General features: G+C 39.9%; 1 pseudogene; it reads right to left on the reverse strand.

The window, feature by feature from the left end:
- Positions 1-11,704: 11,704 nt before the first annotated feature.
- On the reverse strand, positions 11,705-12,663 carry LOC127226285 (elongation factor 1-alpha 1-like; annotated as a pseudogene).
- Between the last annotated feature and the right edge of the window lie 6,668 nt (positions 12,664-19,331).

Consider the following 19,331-nt stretch of genomic DNA (forward strand, 5'->3'; position numbering starts at 1 on the left):
TATGAGGGAATCCCTTGATATACACAACCTACCAGAGTTAAATCAAGAGTAAATAAACAAGAAAAACAGGCCAGTAACCCCTAATGAAATAGAAGCAGTAATTAAAAACTCCCCAACTAAAATAGTAGGATGCAGAATTCTACCAGACTTCCAAAGAAGAACCAGTGCCAATATTCCTCAAATTATTCTACAAAATGGAAACTAAGGAAATATTTCTTAATTATTTTTTACAAAGTTACTATTACACTAATACCAAACCACATAAAAACCAAATAAAATATAGAACCATATCCCTTATGACTATATATGTAAAAATTGTCAATAAAGTGCCTGCAAACAAAATCTAAGAGCTGTGATCTAGTTGGCTTCATTCTAGAAATGCAAGGATAATTCAACATATATAAATCAATAAGTGTAATCTGCCAAATAAAACAGATTAAAGGAAAAAAACCACTTGATCATCTCATTTTGTGCAGAAAATGTCTTTCACAAACTCCAACAATCCTTCATGATAAAAGTCCTTGAAATACTAGGGACACAAGGCAAGACTAAATCCCAGCACTGAGAAGGAAAGTGGACACAAAGTCTCACCTCTAACCAAAAAAGCTATTTACAAATAATACCTGATGGGAAAGAGAAAATCAGTTTTCTCCAATGGAGAATCACTAGGTGAATCAGCCACACTCCAAGATAGACCCATGACCCAGGCCAGCACAAAATGGACTCCATGTTTTGTTTTGTGCACTTTTTGTTTTAATATTTTTGTCTTATTTGTTTTGATATTTGTTTTGGGGAAGGTTGATGTACATTTTTAGAGAAAAGGGTCATAAAGCTGGGTGGGAAGGGAGTTTGAAAGGATTTTGGAGGAGTTAGGGGAAGGGAAACAATATGATCAAGATACAGTGTATGTAAATAAATTATTTTAAAAAGTGTGCAAATTTGCAGTGTCTATATTCAGACCACTACTCTCATATGAGAGACTGAGCCATAACTGACTAAGTTCAGGAAATCAGCCAAAGTTAATTACAAAGATATCAGTGTCAGGCCAACAGAGACTTCCTAAGAAAGACTATATTCATTTATCTGATGGAACATTCCAGAAGTTTCAAGAAGAGCTTGATATACATATAAAATTAGGTTTTATGAGGTCAATATGTGAACTTAGTTATCTAATGTTATCTTTAAAACATCAGTTTCAAGTATCTTATGGAAAAAAAAACATTTCATTATTAAAAATAAACCAAACACATCTCCAAATTCTGTTGATTACAATAGTGTTCATCAATAATATTTGTATAGAAATGACACTAGCTAGGAAGAGAGATGCTTTCATTCCTCATATTAAATGCTGTTCCTTGACCTTAGTTCCATATAACATGGGCAGGTTCTATTTCTAGCACTGAATAGCTTCAAAGGCGTAACTTTAAATGGAGAATATCTCACTTCTGGCAGGGGTAGAATAATAAAAAAGGCATAAAGATAATACGTGACATGACCTCATTGGCATTTTTCTTTTCCCATATGATGCCCAGAAAAGTGAATTTGCCTTTTATGGAAAAGGCTATAGATGAAGCATGACCCTATTTGAGTCATCCATCGTGGAAGCAGGAATGTAGTGGGAAGAGTCCTGAGGGATAGCCATGGGCCCCATTTTCCCATCTGAAGCTTCTTCCCACTTTGTCCTCTGAGACCAACTGTGCAATCTTGAGTGCATCAGTGCTCTTGGGCCTGTTTGCTCTAACATACAGTGAGAGTGTGAAACTCCGTGTCTCAGATGTACCTTCCTATGAGGCCTTTCAAACCCATCCTGGACTGACTGGATCAAAGTGAATAAACAAAATGTTGTAATTTTAGATTCAACACATTTCAGTCTCTTTATGTAGTAGAAACAGACTAATCACTATAAGAGAATAAAGAACTGTACTCGGAAGTGTTTGTGAGGTTAAACTACAATAATGAGGCAACGTGTTAACTGACACAAACTGCCAGCTGTATAACAGTGATCAGCCTGAGAAGGTTCATTGATCTTCAGGGTCTTAAAAGTTAGTGTGGGCTCAGAAAACTCTCTGAAACAAGACTCTTACCTTCTTGGAAAGTGTCCATAGATTTTGTTTACAGCTGAAAATCAAGGACCCACCACAATCCTTGGAGAATAAAGTGTTATTTATGTTTTATGCATTAAAAAGCTGACAGTAATACCCAGATGTTAGCGGCACTGAGCTGCAAAAATTGTTCTAAAGTCTTGGTATCTATTTATTCTGTTAGTCCTTCCAAAAAGCATGTAGAACCAATGAGAGTTTTATTCCTCTATGACCAGGAAACTTCCACACAAAGCACATGATGGGGCCATTTTTTAACCAGGCAATCTCAATCGAGCATCCATTCATATAAACACCGCTGTGCATTGCTTCATCTAGCTTGATGCCACCACTTGAGTTCATGATCATGGCTATATTTGTGGGATGCAGAAAACAATTGTCTTCCTTTAGAAACACATGTTATAAAGAAGTCTGTTGGTAATGTGACTGATCTCTTTGGGCTTCCTTTCCCTTGCACCCGATTTCTCCAGATGCCACAACAGAATCAGTTATGTGAGCAAGATAGCCCTTACTTTTAATTTCCTACCAATTCTATATTTTAATATATGCCAGGCAGAGTTAATCCCATGCTAAGTACCAAGAGCTTCAAACCCAAATGCCTATGGTTCTCACTTGAAACAGTTTATAGAGCAACCATCCAGTTGCTTCACAAGTAGCAACTCTATACCACAATAACAATGACAAAGGCACCATGATTGGTGGTAGTCTAGGGTAGAGAACAGAAAGGAAGACGACAGTGCACTAACCACAGAGGAGCAGATGACACACGTTCCCTAAACATAGATGGACTCAGCGGAGCCCAGCTCTCCACATCATCTGCATCAGCGGAGTCACTGGAACGTCAACTAACACTGAGAAGTTTTGCAAGGAGTACTTGAGCCATTTTTCTACAGTGCTGGAGATTGTCTGGGTTTCTTTTATTCAACTTATCAAAATAAAGAAAAACTAAATTAAAGCTTGGGGGAAAACAGTAGCTGGAAGTCATGGAGAAGCTTTGACCAGTTCACATGCTTTCCTTATTCTCTTTCCCACCTTAGAAGTCACACAAAGCATGGACTTAAAATACAGGCACGTACTAGGCAAACACTGTTTCTGTCTACTCCCTTTCCTAAGATCCGAGACGGGAGAGTGGAAGGCCAAAAGGAGAATGCCTTAGGTCAATTTCCTTGGAACCAAACATTAGCATGGTAATAGGTGTGCAGGTCTGTTAGGAAATAGTCACCTGAGACATGTGTGGAAATGAAGAAGGCAGGGTGTGGTCAGCACCTGTGGCCTAAATCTATGTCATAGGGGCTCTGGAGCAGGGGTGCTTTTTAGGGATATTGTGACTTGAGGATAGGGCCCAGGACTTTACATCTCTGCTCCCCCCTAACATAGCTCTGGAAATGCATAATGTTAGCTGAGAAAGATCTCTATCCCTGACTATGCCAGTGAGACATGCAGCCACAAGCAGTAAACAGTTGACAGCCCCCATCAGGAAATGAGAAATGGACATGTCATTCCTATTCTATTCTACCCCTATGTACTAGCTCCTAGGAGTGGAAGATCTTGGTTTTCTCTCCAGTCTACCCCTTCCATCACTCAGACCCACTTATGTCTTATAGGAGAATGATCCCAGCCGGAAATGACTTTGCCAAGACTCTGATTTTGTTTCCTTAGGATTGTTAAATGTTAAAGAAGCAAATCATAAACTCTGTGGTGCCGTTGACCTTGAATTCATAACTAAAACTCATTATCTCTGTTCTCTTTCCAGCTTCACCAAGCTGGGTGGCCTACCTGGTGGAGTAACAAAATGAACATCATGTCAGGGTTGGGTCTGCTCATTATTCACTCTTGGAATTTTTATTTCTTCTCTAAAGGAACCAACATTGTCTTAACAATACTTATCTTCCCGTCTTTCTCCCCTTCCTGTTGTCCTTTGTAAAGAGTAACAAATATAATTGCAAAGTCCTGAGAGAGCTGGGCATTCAATGAGCCCTATTAAACAAGGGGTCCTTTATGACTTCTGCCTCGCATACACACACACACACACACACACACACACACACACACACACACACACACACACACAAAATCACTGAAACATAGGTAAGCTCTGATAATGTTATCGTAAAAGTCAGCATCCAAATTCTGCTTTGGACCTGAGAAAAATCACTGTGGCTACTGTTTTCTACCAGATAATTGTTTGAGATTTGCGACACTTACACCCAGCCTGGGAAGGTAGAGTATTAGTGATGCTGTATATATGGAAGAGGTCAAATAACACAGGAAACCAAATTGAAAGAAGCAATCAGCCCTTTGTTTGCTCACCCTTGTAACAGAAACAAGACCTTAAGCAGAAAAGTTTGGTTCTCATTGTGTTCCTTTATTTAACTTTTTATAACAGAGATGAATTTAAGATAAGGATCGGGTGCATCATAGTTGACAGGGCAAAAATGTGGGAAAGGACCCTACAAAGGCTCCTGGCATGGTATAGACCTGGGAACTAGAAGACAGGTCGGGGGAGTCAAGGAGTGAGAAGGCATTGAGTCAGAATGGGTCTTTAATACCCTACTCATTTTGGATGCTTTCAGTCAAGCTGCTTAGACTCAGATGCAGCTAGGCATGGCAGAAGCCCAACAACACCGGGAGGGAATGAGGAGCCTGATACTTCAATACGACTTCCTGCAAAGGGTAAAAATACTGTGTGTACCAAGACTGGCATGAGAAAGCCAGCTTCCCTCCTGCCATGTAGCCTTTGCATTTGCCTGTGTTTGGTTCTGAGCTATTGGACACACATGTAATTTTGACCTGAAGTTGGACTCCTTAAAGAGTAGACTATAATGCCTTTGCTACCTTATCCCAGAACAATCACACTGCTGCTGCAGTAGCTCACTGACTGGTCATTTTGTTCTACTTAGTTTCCAAGAGGAGGATGAGGAACAATTTTCCTATGAGTTAAGAGAAAGGTAGAGAATGAGAAATATTGATGTTGGCTAGAAATACCTCCCACAAGCTCAGTATCAAGCCAACAGTCAGCATTTGCTATTCTAATTTCTCACTCTAGAACTGGGTAAGGAAGTCAGTTCTATGAGCCTGCAAGACTGGATTCAGTACTAAGGAAGCTCTGTGGGATTCTTGAGAAGAATTTTGTAATAATGATAATAATAATAAACTTGTATCTTACCTTTCCCCGCCCACTTTTTCCTTCTAGATGAGCCCTCAGCTAGATAGAACCCACCAGAAAGGAAAAGAAATGGCAAGTTTTCTCCAAGACATTCCAAGAAAAATAAAGCCAATTATTTTTGGAGGCAGAAAGTTGTCCAAAGAAAGGTTGTGCATTATAATGAAGGGTTAGAGGACCTTTGAAGTAACTAACTACTCAGAATTCTGAAAAGGAGCTGAACCTCCTTTCCAGAAAACTGGTGTCTTTGCTGCTCATTCTGAGAGACATAGTGACACTGAATTCATCCTAGCAACATGCTGATGCATCATCCCTTTGAAAATTTCCCACAGGGTGCCCTGGAGAGAATAACCATTCTTTGACTTTAATAAGATCTGAAGGAGACAACCATGAGGCATTGATGGGAAGGGCATTGAATAGAGAAGATCTGGAAGCCTTTGTGCTAAGAGAAACACCTGCATAAATCACTGAAATGGAAATGCTTTTGCACCTAGGGCTTTACATTTATACTTAGTGTGTTTTTACAACACACTAGGGGCAACAGTATCATTTTCTTGTTTGTTTGTTTTCAAGACCCCAGTCTCACTGTGTCGCTTTGGTTAGCCTTGGATTGTTTCTTATTGGGCCACATTTTCATGGCTTATCTTTCCCTAAATTCTTCTTTACCTTCAAATTATTTGCTTTTATTTTTGATAGCAGGTGCTAGCAACATCTCCCCTGCAGAAAATGCTGCTTTCCACTAGTGAAACTATTAGGGTAGCAAATGTATGCATGTACAGATATGTAGATGTGGATATGTAATATGTGTAGAAAATTCCCACAGACAATGTTACCAACCTATTACAGTATTTCTGTCTTAGATGATCAGATGCCAAGCTATTTCCTATAGGATTATGGCAGTTCCTTAAGAAGTATCTTGTGCCTCATTCTGCTGAAGGCCCAGGGATGTTTATTACTTAGATAAGTTTTTGTGTTGTTATCCTGCTTAGAATCCTGCTCTGTGTGACTGGATGTACCAGTCTGGAAGGCAGAATTAGAGTCACAGTTTTTCATGGGAGTCTGTTTCTCTCATAGGTAAACATTGTGTTTCCTTGTCCTTCTCTAATCCACAGGGCAAAGATTTTCTGTCCTTTTGTCACACTGGACTGTCACAGGTCTACTCATATGGCTTTTCTTCTGCTTCCCAGTGGGCAGGAAATACTAGCCCCATTCCTCAGGATCTCCATCAGGACTTATGGAATCCCTGGGAAATCAATTTCTTGTCAGTTTTCCCCTCTTTGAATTGCTTTAAGTACTAGAAGTGAACCATGTTACACAAATATTTGTTGTTAGTCAATCCTCCTGGCTACTGAAACTATATCTACAATTGATATTCGTGTCATGAACTGGATTATTGCATCCCTGCAGATACACAGGTTAGAAGCTCTAACTCTCAGTATGACTATATTTGGAGGGAGGGCTGGTTATGGTTTGAAATATCCTCTAAAGGTTCTTGTATTTAAATGCTTGGTCCCCAGCTACTTACATTGTTTTAGAAGACTATGGGGCATAGAGGCAGACAGACATAAGGCAGCTATATCTACCCATGGTTCTCAACCTTGGTCTCTGCTCTACGACCTGCTAATATTCACACTCCAGAGTAATGGGACTGCTCACATCACCATGGCTTCCCCACCATAATGAATGATTATGTCCTATGAAATTAGGAGCCAAAATAAACTCCTTTTGTAAATGAATTTTGCCAGAGATTTTGTCACAGTGATGAAGAAAATAATATAGGGCCCTAAAGAGGAAATCAAATCTTAGTGTATTTATAAATGTGGGGACCCAATTCGGATATGGTTAGTGTCCCTATAGGAAGATACATTGATAGCTTAGTTTCTTTCTCTGTACACATTCACCAATAAAAGGCCAGGTCAAAAGAATGATAACACAGCCATCTGCAAGCCATTGAGTAAATGGTACACTAAATTTGGACTCCCTAACATCCAGGAATGTGTAAAAATGAATTCATATTGTTTAAGCCATCCAGGGTATGAATTTTCATTGTGGAATCCCCAGCAGACTAAAATAAATTGGTTTTTTTTTCTATCTTTCTACTTTCTCAAATTTTCTTCAGTGGTTAATTTGTGTATTCATTCTGCTAGGTACCTTTTGGGCACATAAAGACTTGTACTGTCCTGTCTGTTTTTGAACTTTAGGCATGGCCAAGAATATTTGTCTGTCCAGTGAAAAAAAGCTATACTATGATTCATCTCATTTCCCTCTCCAGCTGGGTGATCACAGCAATGTATAACATTAAGTTTATGTATAATATTAGGGTTTCTATCACTCAGATACTTGGGTGGCTATGATTAACAAGGAAATACCACACAATAACAATTAACTGCAAAATAATTGTGTGGTTTCTGGAGTTAGTTGTTACTGCAGCATACCATTGCTTATTCTGACTTGTACATCTTCTAAATTACGTACACACAAAATTAGATCTTTTAAAAGTAGAAAATATCTGCTTTGGGACAGAACAGGCTATACTTAGGACACATTTAAACCCAGTTGGTTATAGAAAAAGGAAAAGACACCAGAGTATCATTCTGAACTCATTATTCATCATAATGCTTTGTGTTCAGCTTCAGGTAGTGCTATCTTCAGAGCACAGGCATTCCTGTCTCCATAAACACTCTTGCTAAAAGTTCCCACCCTAGGGATAATAGCTCTGTGATGATTTTCACCTGAGGGAACTGAGCCCACATGCAATCGGTGCTTCCTGATTGTCAGATCACTGAATTGCTGAAGGAGATGCCAAAGGCATTGAGAACACTACATACCACAGGGAGGATTTTAGACAAAGTACATGTCATCCAGGAGTTTTTAAAAAAGAAAATACAATTGAAAAGAAAGAAGGCCACATGCCTTTACAACATTAATCTGGGGAAATGCCAAGATACCCTAAATGGTTTTTGTCTATGTAAATTACTTGTTCTATTTATCAGTCTTACAGTTCAAAAAATTCCCTAAGAAGTAGGGTATAAGACATGCCAATTAGAAGGAGCTTTCTAGAAGCAGTAAATCGGCACGTTTGATGTATGTCAGAACAAACAATGCAAGGGTCTGCTCAAAAAAAATACAGCACAACCTCCCTCTTAGCCCAGTATTCATCACTTTACATAAAGTATGAATAAAACATTGGGCATTGTTTCCAAAAGAATAACCTGTTATAAAAATGGCATCAATGAAAAGTATGGGGAAGGCAGGAGCAATCAGGCAGTTAGACTATGAATGTCATAGCACAAATTTTTCCATTAAAAGTAAATGCCCCACATAAAATGGTCTGTTTCACAGAATCTACCCTGTGTTACACCGTCTGTGAATCAAGCCTAGGTTATTCCATGTATAAAAATGAGCCTTGCTAATTACCATCTTCTCCAACTGACATGGAGTTTAGGTTGAAAAATACAATCTGCAGCTCCCTAATGAAGCAAATCTCCTCGTAATTGTTCTTAGGAACATGCCATTCTTCTTCCTTATTTGAAAAACACCTGGGAGACATTAGGGTTCAGGCCTCTCCCACATTTGCTGACAGGATGCTATAACACTTTCTTTGTAGGAATACTCAGTGACTGAGATGGTCAAGAGGACCCTCAAATGGAAACATTAAGACGCTCTGGGATTATCTGAACAAGTCCACCTCAATTCCTCTCTAGTTTTTCCATCTTAATTGATCTGTTTTTGTCAAGACATTGTTTCTTTGATGTCTTTGGGTCTTTTGAGCCAAGAGTATATTGGTTTCTGAGCCATTTCCTATCATCATACTCAGCAACTTCCTTTCCACCTTAGATTGCAGAGTCTATCATCTAGAGCAGGACTTAGTTACACCCCCAGTGGCTTTTGTGTCACATTTTTCTTAGTGTTGCTCAGTAAATTGTAAGGAAATGTGGCTATCTCATGTAATAAGCAGGGCCCTGGTACAATTACAGTATTAATAGCAAAGGCTGTCTTTTTCATAGTGGTATCATCATATGTCGCCTTCACTGTAGGCTAGTTCATAACATCACTATCAAGCAGGACCTCATTCCCAGATAGAAGTCAAGCATCTATCACTTCAGTGTCATTTTACAAGCAGGAGAATCTGTCCATGTCTAAGGAATCCCCCTCATTCCCTGAGTTCCATTGTGTACTTCTGCTTGTAGTAACCATTGGTAAGGGGTTGACTTAGCTTGGTCAGGACCATCCTTTCTGATGAGCCACCCTTCTAAAGGGACATAGCTAATATAAAAAGAGATGCTAATAATCACAATTGAGTTTCTGTTTTAAAAGGATGAAAATAATCAGTGGGGTGTAGTCAATCAAGCTGGAAATCCAATTCAACTTAATGACTTACCTTTCCTACAGTCTGAGCTTTAGGCTGTGCTTGCAGACCCATGCAGCAAAGATATAGGATGCTCGTTGACCACCATTGACATCTTGAACCTCATAATACCTATGGACACTGCATTAGCCGTGCCTTCTAGCCAATGCCCTGGAAGGAATATTTCACACCTCTGTGATGTTTCTACCCTGGAAGCATCTGCCTCCTCTCAGTCTGAAAATCGTTTCACCTCCCACCTCATAGAGACAATGGGTGAAAGGAGACAAGAACTCCATCATTTTTCTAGACTGATTCAATGAGCTTTCTCGCTCCATTTGCTCCTTGCCATTTTCTTCTCCCTTCATATGACAATGAAAAGACAAATAACAACAACCACAGTACTTTATCCTATGTGTAAGTCTCCTTTGTAAATCGTATCCCTTTTCCCTTTTCTGGCACTTTTATGAAAGTATGACCTCTCTACTCTATTTTCAGTCTCCCTTTTACTGACTAGTTAATATTAATGATATGTGAGTCTATCATTACTATCATTATAAAACTCATCATTTAAAAACTTTAATCCTTAAAAGTAAAAATCCTTAAAAAAACTTTAAAGCCCTCCTTAATTTCTTATCTCAGCCAAATTCCATGCTTGTCTCTGTTCTCGTCTTAGAAGGAAACTTCCCAAAGGAGTGATCTATACTTCCTGTCTCTTCTTCCTTGTGTAACCACATACCCTATACTGCTGAAATCTGGCATCTACTCCTATCATCCCATTAAAGGCCTGTTGTAATCACAATGATGCTATCATCACCTAGCTCATGCTACCTATTAATCAGTTTTTACTGACCCCTGCTGAGATAGGTATTTGTATCCACCTCTTGACCACCCTCCACTGGCAAGCAAAATCTATATATTAAAACATAATCTCCAATGTAATAGCATTAAGAGATGTGGTGGTCTTTGGCAAAATGATTAAGTGTTGAGGTTCCTGCCCTCATGAGTATAGTTATTTTGGTTGAGTCCTTATAAGAGAGGTCTCAGGTGGCTTGTTTGCTCCTTTGCTGTAGGAGGACTCAAGAAGATGTCATGAAGTAGCCAGGAATGGTGATGGATGCTTGCAATTCCAGCACAGCAGAGGTGGAGGCAACAAGGAAGGAGGGGAAGGATGAGGGAGGGGGATAATGAGATCATGTACATAGAACATTGCCTTTTCAAATGATGAATCTTCCCTTGGTCTTGGAGTTTCTAGTCCCCAAAATTGTGATGAATGAATTTCTGGTGCTCATAGATTACCTAATTTAAATTATTTTTCTATATCAGTTTAAATTGACAAAGGTATCCATCTAAGAAAAATTGGGTTTACTATTACTTGCTTGTTCTTTTATATTTAAAAAAAGATTCTATTTATATTTATACCACTACATACTCATATGTCATTCCTGTGTTCTTTTATCCTCTGCCTGCTATTTAGTATTAGGGCATTCCAGGCTCTGTGCCTGACCCTCTTACCACCTTACTCTCTAGAAACTTCTAAAGACATTCTAGACATTTTAGGTTGCAGGTGCACTGTGGGGTAAAACCATCTAAGCTCAGTCCTAGATTTTCCTGCAAAGGACAGTCTATGTAGCTCAGCCATTCATTAAGTCCATTAAACCTCAACACTGATATTCATAAGTAGGGATGTCTATCACATAGGACAGCTATAAAGGAAGGAAAGAGATAATGAATACATCGCTCATAAAACAATGCCTGTGTCTATTAAGCTCTCACTTCTTTGATTTTTTTTTCATTAAACTTGTTTAATGGGTCTAAAAATTATGTTCAGATTTTTAGTCAAGTTGTTTCTATTTAAAAGTACTGCTTTAGAAAATGAATAGCTTAAAACTGTCCACACACACTCACACACACTCACACACACTCACACACACAAATGGTTTACAAACAGATTCCTTTCCCCTGAAGGTTTTATAATTCACTGTTATCGTTAACCAGCCTTTCACAATTAAACTTAGATGACCAATTAAGACTGTTCTGAGACCACTCTTCCACCAGTGGTTAAGACTAGAATATCATGTGTTAGGGGTAATACGTTCATTTAGCCTTCTGAGCTCTCTGGGTAGGCCTGGTGATTTTGCCAGCTCCAGCAGCCTTCTTGTCCACAGCTTTGATGACCCTCACAGCAACTATCTGCCTAATATCATGAGCAGCAAAATGAATGACCCAGTGAAAGATAGTCAAAGAAGCTCTCAACACATGGGCTTGCCTGGAACCATATCATTAATGGGCAGGCACACCACCCCACTTCAGAATTTAGAGCCATCTCCCAGCTTCTTCCCATTATGGTGTTCAATCTTTTTCTTCTAGCTCAGCCACCTTACAAACTACATGAGCTGTGTGCCAGTCCATTACAAGGTTACAACCTTCATTAATTTGACATAGATGTCACAGAATAATCACCTGAGCAGTGAAGCCAGCTGCTTCTATTGGTGGGTCATTTTTGCCGTCACATCTAACATCTTTGACAGACACATCCTTTACATCAAAGTCTACATTATCCCCTGGAAGAGTTTCACTCAGAGCTTCAAGATGCATTTCAATAGACGTTACGTCTGTTGTGAAATTGATGGGAGCTAAACTAACCACAATGGCAGGTTTGAGAACAGTAGTCTGCACTCTGCTCACAAGGTCAGTGCCAATACCATCAGTTTTATAGACATCCTAAAGGATCAGCCACAGAGGCTTGTCAGTTGAATGAGCAGCTGGCAGGATCCAGCACAAAGCTTCCAGAAATTTAGTTTCACCGGCACTGCCATCTTTTCTGGTGACTTTCTGTTTCTTGAACCATGGCATATGAGCCCTTGGCTCCACCATGCTGTCACTTTCCAGTCAGAAACTGGCACAAATGCAATCGTGTCAGGGTTGATGCCAATTTTCTTAATGCAGGTGCTGACTTCCTTAACAATTTCCCCCTACCTCTTTTGGCTGTCCAGTGGTTTGGTGGAATCCATTTTGTTGGCACAGATAATTAGCTGTCTCACACCCAGAGTGTGAGCCAGAGGGCGTGTTCACAGGTCTGCCCTTCCAGGAAATACCATCATCAGCAGTGACACCAACATAACACAGAAAACCTGAGCTAGGACTATAATCATATTTTTATAAAGTCTCTGTGCCTGGGCATCAATGATAGTCACATGGATTGTCTGGTCCACCACATTTGTAGATGATAATGCCAATCATGATGGACTTCTATGAATCTACATGGTTGATATGAGTCATTTTCTTTCCCATTGTGGCTTAGAATTAGCAGTGGTTTTCACAACACATGCAGAATCTAGATTCAACTACATATGTACACACACACACACACACACACACACACACACGACATAAAAGACATGAAGGAGGGATTGAACCAGCAGGAGTTGGGGAGGTAGGCAATGGGGAGTAATGGGGGCAAATATAAACAAAGTACAATGATATGTACACATCAAGATGTTGTAGTCAAACACATTATTTTGTATACTGCATAAAATTAATTATACATTGATGTTATAATTTGTAGAAAGCATCATGTAGCTGTCCTGGGCTTTGTAATGAGGTCTTGCCAAGAAAGAAAGAAAGAAAGAAAGAAAGAAAGAAAGAAAGAAAGAAAGAAAGAAAGAAAGAAGGAAGGAAGGAAGGAAGGAAGGAAGGAAGGAAGGAAGATTTAAAAATCTTTCTTACTTAGAGAAGGCAAATAGAGATATAGAAGTTGTCCTGATATCAATTTCTACAACATGTTAGTCCCCAGCCCAGCTTGGCACTAGATCACCAGAGCAACCTTTTCAAATACAGTGTCCTGGTTTGTTCAGACCTTACTCAAATCAAAACCTACAGGAAGTTAGATTTTAAGTGGATCCCAGGTGACTCTGATAATCAATTGGTACCAAGAACCCCTGCTGTCTATAATCCCAAGAAGGCCTGGATGTAGAATTACTAATCAGACTTACTCATCCCAAGCATTATACTAATGAATTACTGTGACACCCCTTCCAGGGAATCAAAAACAACATGGTGCCTGAGTCTAATTAAAACAGTTTCCAAAAGCCTCATAAGATCTGAATTGAGTGAAGAGGCTTTAGGCTTTAGGGCAGATTTATGGGAGACATTTTACTGAAAAACATCTATCTGAGCAACTCTAATGCCCTCGTTTTCTGGACTGGCCTATCACAAGCAGAGATACACAAAATGTAGGATGCATTACCTAATGGAAAGAACACCTCCTGTACCTGGAAGGTATATGTGGTCACTTTCCATTGCTATGAACAAATATCTAAGACAAACAAAGAAGGAGGAAAAGTCTAGCTCATGATTTGAGAGATGTTGGTCCAAAAGGCTTGGTTTCTGCTACAGGACAAGACAACAAGACCACATAAAAAGGGATGCTCATCTTCTAGCAGTCAAAATGCAGAGAAAGAGAGAGAGCACGAAAAGACTTGTGTTCTAACATTCTCTTTGAAAGGCAGGCCTCTAACCTAATTTCCAATAGCCCCCACCTTTTAAAGGTTGCACTGGTATATTACAAAGTAAAAAGGCTGAAATATGCAGAAGCCATGCAGTACAGTAGAAATGTTATCAGAGCTGAGACTCAAAGGTGATTTTTTTTTTTTTTTTTTAGTGATAGGATTTTAGACTAATAAGGGCAAAGACTCCAAGGAAGTGTGTTCACCAACAGGGAGCTTCTAGATTGACCTAGAATATAGAAGATGTCGTGGAAGTGGATTAGGGTGGGGAGCATGACAGATGAGACTAGATAATGAGACGAGATATTAGCATGGGCTGTGGGTGCTGAATCAAAACCTTAACTATGCAAACCCAAAAGGAACCATGAGTGGATGGTGGCATTATCGAGATGTGAATGAAGGGCTAGCCTAATTAGATACCCTATCACTCAATCAGATATGCACAGTACTTTTATTGGTGCCACATACATTGTAGTAAATAAGACAAAGAATTTGTTTGTAGTCAAAGCAACTCTTGTTTGGAAGGAGTAAAAATTAAAATTATTTAACAGATTCATCAAATGGCTTAACTAACAGAAGCAAAAGTCTAAAATAGGGCTGGAGAGACAACCATGCATGAGATAAGAGATCCAAAATTCTCATGGAACTTTACAATGAATCCACCCAAGCCAATGAGTGTTTCTTTGAGAGGGACAATGAACTTGACTGTTACACGACATAACAAATGGCCTGCTACTCCAAGTGGTGACAGACATAGTTAGAGAGTCATGAGTCTGCTTTCTAACCATGATAGTTAGTTCTTATCAACTTGAGACAAGGAGGGAACTTTGGAGAACTGTCTACAGCAGAGCAGTCTGTGGGTATGCTCGTGGGATATTTTTTTTTAATTGGTGATTGATCTGTGAGAACCTCACACACTGAGAGTGATGGTGCTCTGAGCAGGTGATTCTGAATTGTATATGAAAGCAAACTGAGCAAGCCCTGAAAAGTCAGCCAGTAAGCGGCCTTCCTCCCTGGTCCATGCTTCCGTTGCTGTCTTCAGATTCCTCTCCAGTTCTTGCCCCGACTTCCCTCATTGATGGTCTGTAATGTGAAAGTATAGCCCAAACAAACCTTTCCTTGCCTCAAGTTGGTTTGAGGTCAGTATTGTATCACAGTAATCCAGAATTCTGACCAAATACAAAAAATTAACACATCAGCTTTGTCTTTGGAAGTCTTGGGACATATCCCTGTGTAGGTGAAGCGCAAAGCTGCCCTAATGAATGGGTATCAAGACACCTGTGAATAAAACTGCTATGACAGCCTTGTATTTCACACTAACTGGATGATTTTTTCAATTAACAGTGACAGACTATTTATCCTTATTATATCCCCTAATTTTTTAGATTGTAAAACATATCGCACAAACAATTATTCTCCGAAATGAAGGTCATTTTTAAAGGTTAGATCTAAATAAAGATGTTAATCACTTCAACCAAATCATCCCAACAAATTGGATGCTGACGATGCCATAAATATCTCTTAATTGCAGTAGATGGGGAATAGTCAATTTGAATAACTTGACTTGAGCACACTTCTTTACTCTCACTTATAAAACATTCAAGCCACAATGCAAAGGCAGGTGTTTAGAAATCTTCCATGTGGCTATTTCAAGTATGTGATCATTTCTCCTCTCCACCTCAAAATCTATTGTGTAATAAACTCATGTTGGGCAAGTAGTAGTTACAGAGCTGAAGGATAGATTCTCATTCAGCAATCTCTCCAATGAGCTATGAAGGTAGTGGCTCTCTGGATAGACTTCATTCCATCTCAGTATGTCTGCCAAGAGTTGTACTGTTCCAGCATCTTCATTAAAACCTCAATCTGAGATTGGATAAATACTGTAGCTATTCTCCTAAAGAAAATATACATGATTCGATATTGTTCCAAGTACTCATCTAATTAAATTTCTGCCATTGCTAGTATTACCATTATTTCAAGGTATCTAGTTTGGAATGAGGTATAAAGCTTGAAGAAAGGTTAATACAATGTGCTGTAACCACTTTCTGCAAAAAGAGTATGATTTACAGAGATGATCTCACAAGAGGAATTCCCTAACACTTCAGGAGACTGTTAGTAAACCCCCCAAAGGGTTGTTTAGATAGATGGAGCTGTTGTAGCTGAACAATACTATTATGGTAAGCACTATTGTTCTTGCCAGAAAAACAAAAGCCAAAACAAAGGGGGGAGGGGCAGCATTTTTCTTAAGGTCACAACTTGCTTATTTTTTTTCAAACTACTTTCTTTTATTATTTTACTTATTACTTGTGTGGGGGGGGGCTTGTGTACAGAAGTCATTCAGGAGTGTATCAGATCACCTGTTGCTGGAGTTACTGGTAGTTGTAAGCCAATGCAAATTCTGGGAATCAGCTTCCGGTCCTCTGCAAGAGAAATGTATGCTTAACTACTGAGCCATGTCTCCAATGTCCATAACTTGCTTATCTTACTCAAACTGTGACACTTCAAACAAGTCATGTTGTTCAGTTCATCCTTCTGTGTGTCAGCTATAAAAACTCTGATGGGACACTGAGAATGTAGCTCAGTTGGTTCAGTGTTAATATAATATTCACACAGTCCTGAGTTTAATTCCTAGACCACATAAACCTTGTATTGCATGCCTATAATCTCAGCATGTGGAAGGTAGAGGTAGTAAGATCCAAAATTCTAGGCTATAAGTGTATTTGAAGTCATCCTGGGCTACATATGACCAGGCCAAGGAAGGGGGCAGAGAAAGAGAGAGAGTCAGAGACAGAGGAAAAGAAGAAGAGAGGGAGAGATGGAGGGAGGGAGGGAGGGAGGGAGGGAGGGAGGGAGGGAGGGAGGGGGAGGAACAGGCAGAGAGAGAGATAACAGTTTTATTTGACTACAAAACTAAGAAAGTTCTGTAGAATCTTCTGAAAGAGGTGAACCATCCTCCTCTTCCTTCACACCCAGGGGAGAACCGGTGACTCAGAGATGCAAGGGATAAAGAACAACTTGAAAAACAGGAGCTGAGAAATAGTGCTTTCTTTCATTATCAGAAGCTCACTGTCATCAGAGGAGCTTTGGGACAGTGGCCCCTCTAGCCCTTCCACCATGCAATATGCAACTGTACTTGGACAAGCCAGTCAATGGCAAAATGCCCCCGACCACATCTAATTAGCAAAGGGAGGCTTCCCTATGTTGTCAGGCATTAGAAAAAACAAATAACTGCTCCCTCCCCCTCCCCCCACCCCTGCTCCCAATTTACACAGGAGATCTTGTCCCTTTCCCCTTCTCTGGGTGTCCATGTCTGTCTCTCTTGCTCCAAGGCTTCCATGAGGTTGTGTATTGTAGTCTGGTTAGCCTTTGCTTTATGTCTAATATGTACTTATGAGTGAGTACATACCATCTTTTTCTTTCCGGATCTGGCATGGAAGGTCAAGAGAAGGAAATGGGATTGGTATGTAAAATAAGGTTGTTTTTTATTTAAATTTCAAACAGTTTACAAAGAAAGAAAGAAAGAAAATAAACAAAATCAACATGGATATTAATTAGTTCAGCACAACTCCACCAAGAGGGGGAAAAACTTTTTCCAAAAGAATATGGAAGAAGAAAAAAACTCCTTTTAAAATATCATCAAAGGCTAGCAACTGGCTTTGGTAGATGCTGAAGTTCCTGAGACATGATGTACTCAGAAGGCAGACATGGGAGGTGGTCAAACAAGCAGAATAAGAACCACACAGGTCTTTCACCTGTTTGGTTAGAAGGATAACCCCAGTTAAGAATCTAAGCAATAGTGAAGAGGCTGCCTTAAATATCCTTCCATGATAATGAGATTGATGACTACCTTATATTCCATCCTAGAGCCTTCATCTAGTAGCTTTTGGAAGCAGAAGCAGACACCCATAGCTAAACATTAAGCTGAACTCCTGGAATCCAGTTGCAGAGAGGGAGGAGTGATGAGCAAAGGTCAAAACCAGGCTGGGAAAACCCACAGAAACGCTGACCTGAAGAAGGGGAAGCTCATGGACCCCAGTCTGACAGCTGGGGAACCAACATAGGGCCAAACCAGGCCCCCTGAATGTGGGTGTCAGCTAGGAGGCCTGGGCAGTCTATCGGGCCTCTGGCAATGGAACCAGTATTTATCCCTAGTGCATGAATGGACTTCGGGCAGCACATTCCCCATGGAGGATTACTCTCTTAGCCTAGATACACGGGGAGGGTAGGGAGAGGGGGGATATAGGCCCTGCCCCAAATGATGTGTCAGACTTTAATGATCCCTCAGAGAAGACATAACCCTCCTTGGGGAGTGGATGGGGGATGGGAGGGGGGTCGGTGAGGGGCATGGGAGGATGGGAGGGAGAGGATGGGAGGGATGGGATTGATATGTAAAATAAGATTGTTTCTAATTTAAATAAAATGAAAAAAAAGAACAATGTAGTTTTGCAAGAGTGAAACTTGACACAAGGAGGAAGGAGATAAATATAGGAATAAAGCTGGTCCTGCACGCTGCTCCAAGAGCATCACCTACCCTCTCCTTTTTCTAGTGTATACCACACACCAGGAAATATTTACCTAGGTTAGAACATGCAAAATCAGGAAAATGTGTGAGGGTAAAGCATTGTAAAGAACATAGACAAAAACTTGCCACTATAGGGTTAGACAGAGGAGGGAAATAAACTGATGAAGATGAATAAAATAGGATGTCCCACCCGAGGTCTTTAGTTCATGAGATGTCTTTCAAGGAAGAAAGACACACTGTGCCATTGGCTTAGTGGCATGGTGACACTGTGTATAAGTCATTCATTGGTGGCACAGTGGCAAGGTGGATAAGTCATTGACTTGTCACATGGGCCAAGTTACTTGAAAACTTTGTTTGCTTTCTTCAAGATTCAATGTAGAACTTATTTTCTTACCATACTTCCCCTAATGTTCCCTTTCAAGGTCAAGGACAGATATCAAAGTCTTTGTTTTGGTTGGTTGGTTGGTTGGTTGGTTGGTTTGGTTTGGTTTGGTTTGGTTTGGTTTGGTTTGGTTTTATCCTCATTTTCTTTCCATTTCGTTTTGTGTGAGGGAAGGAGTGGACCTCAACTGGCCACTGTAATTTTCCAGTGTGAACATCATAGTTCAACCTCAAAAACTCTTTTTTGGTCATGAAGCCAACTTTACACAACTCAGATTGTAAAAGAATGGCAATGAAGACCCACATTCTCCTC

Source organism: Phodopus roborovskii, unplaced genomic scaffold (genome assembly GCF_943737965.1).
Source record: "Phodopus roborovskii unplaced genomic scaffold, PHOROB, whole genome shotgun sequence".
NCBI lineage: Eukaryota > Metazoa > Chordata > Mammalia > Rodentia > Cricetidae > Phodopus > Phodopus roborovskii.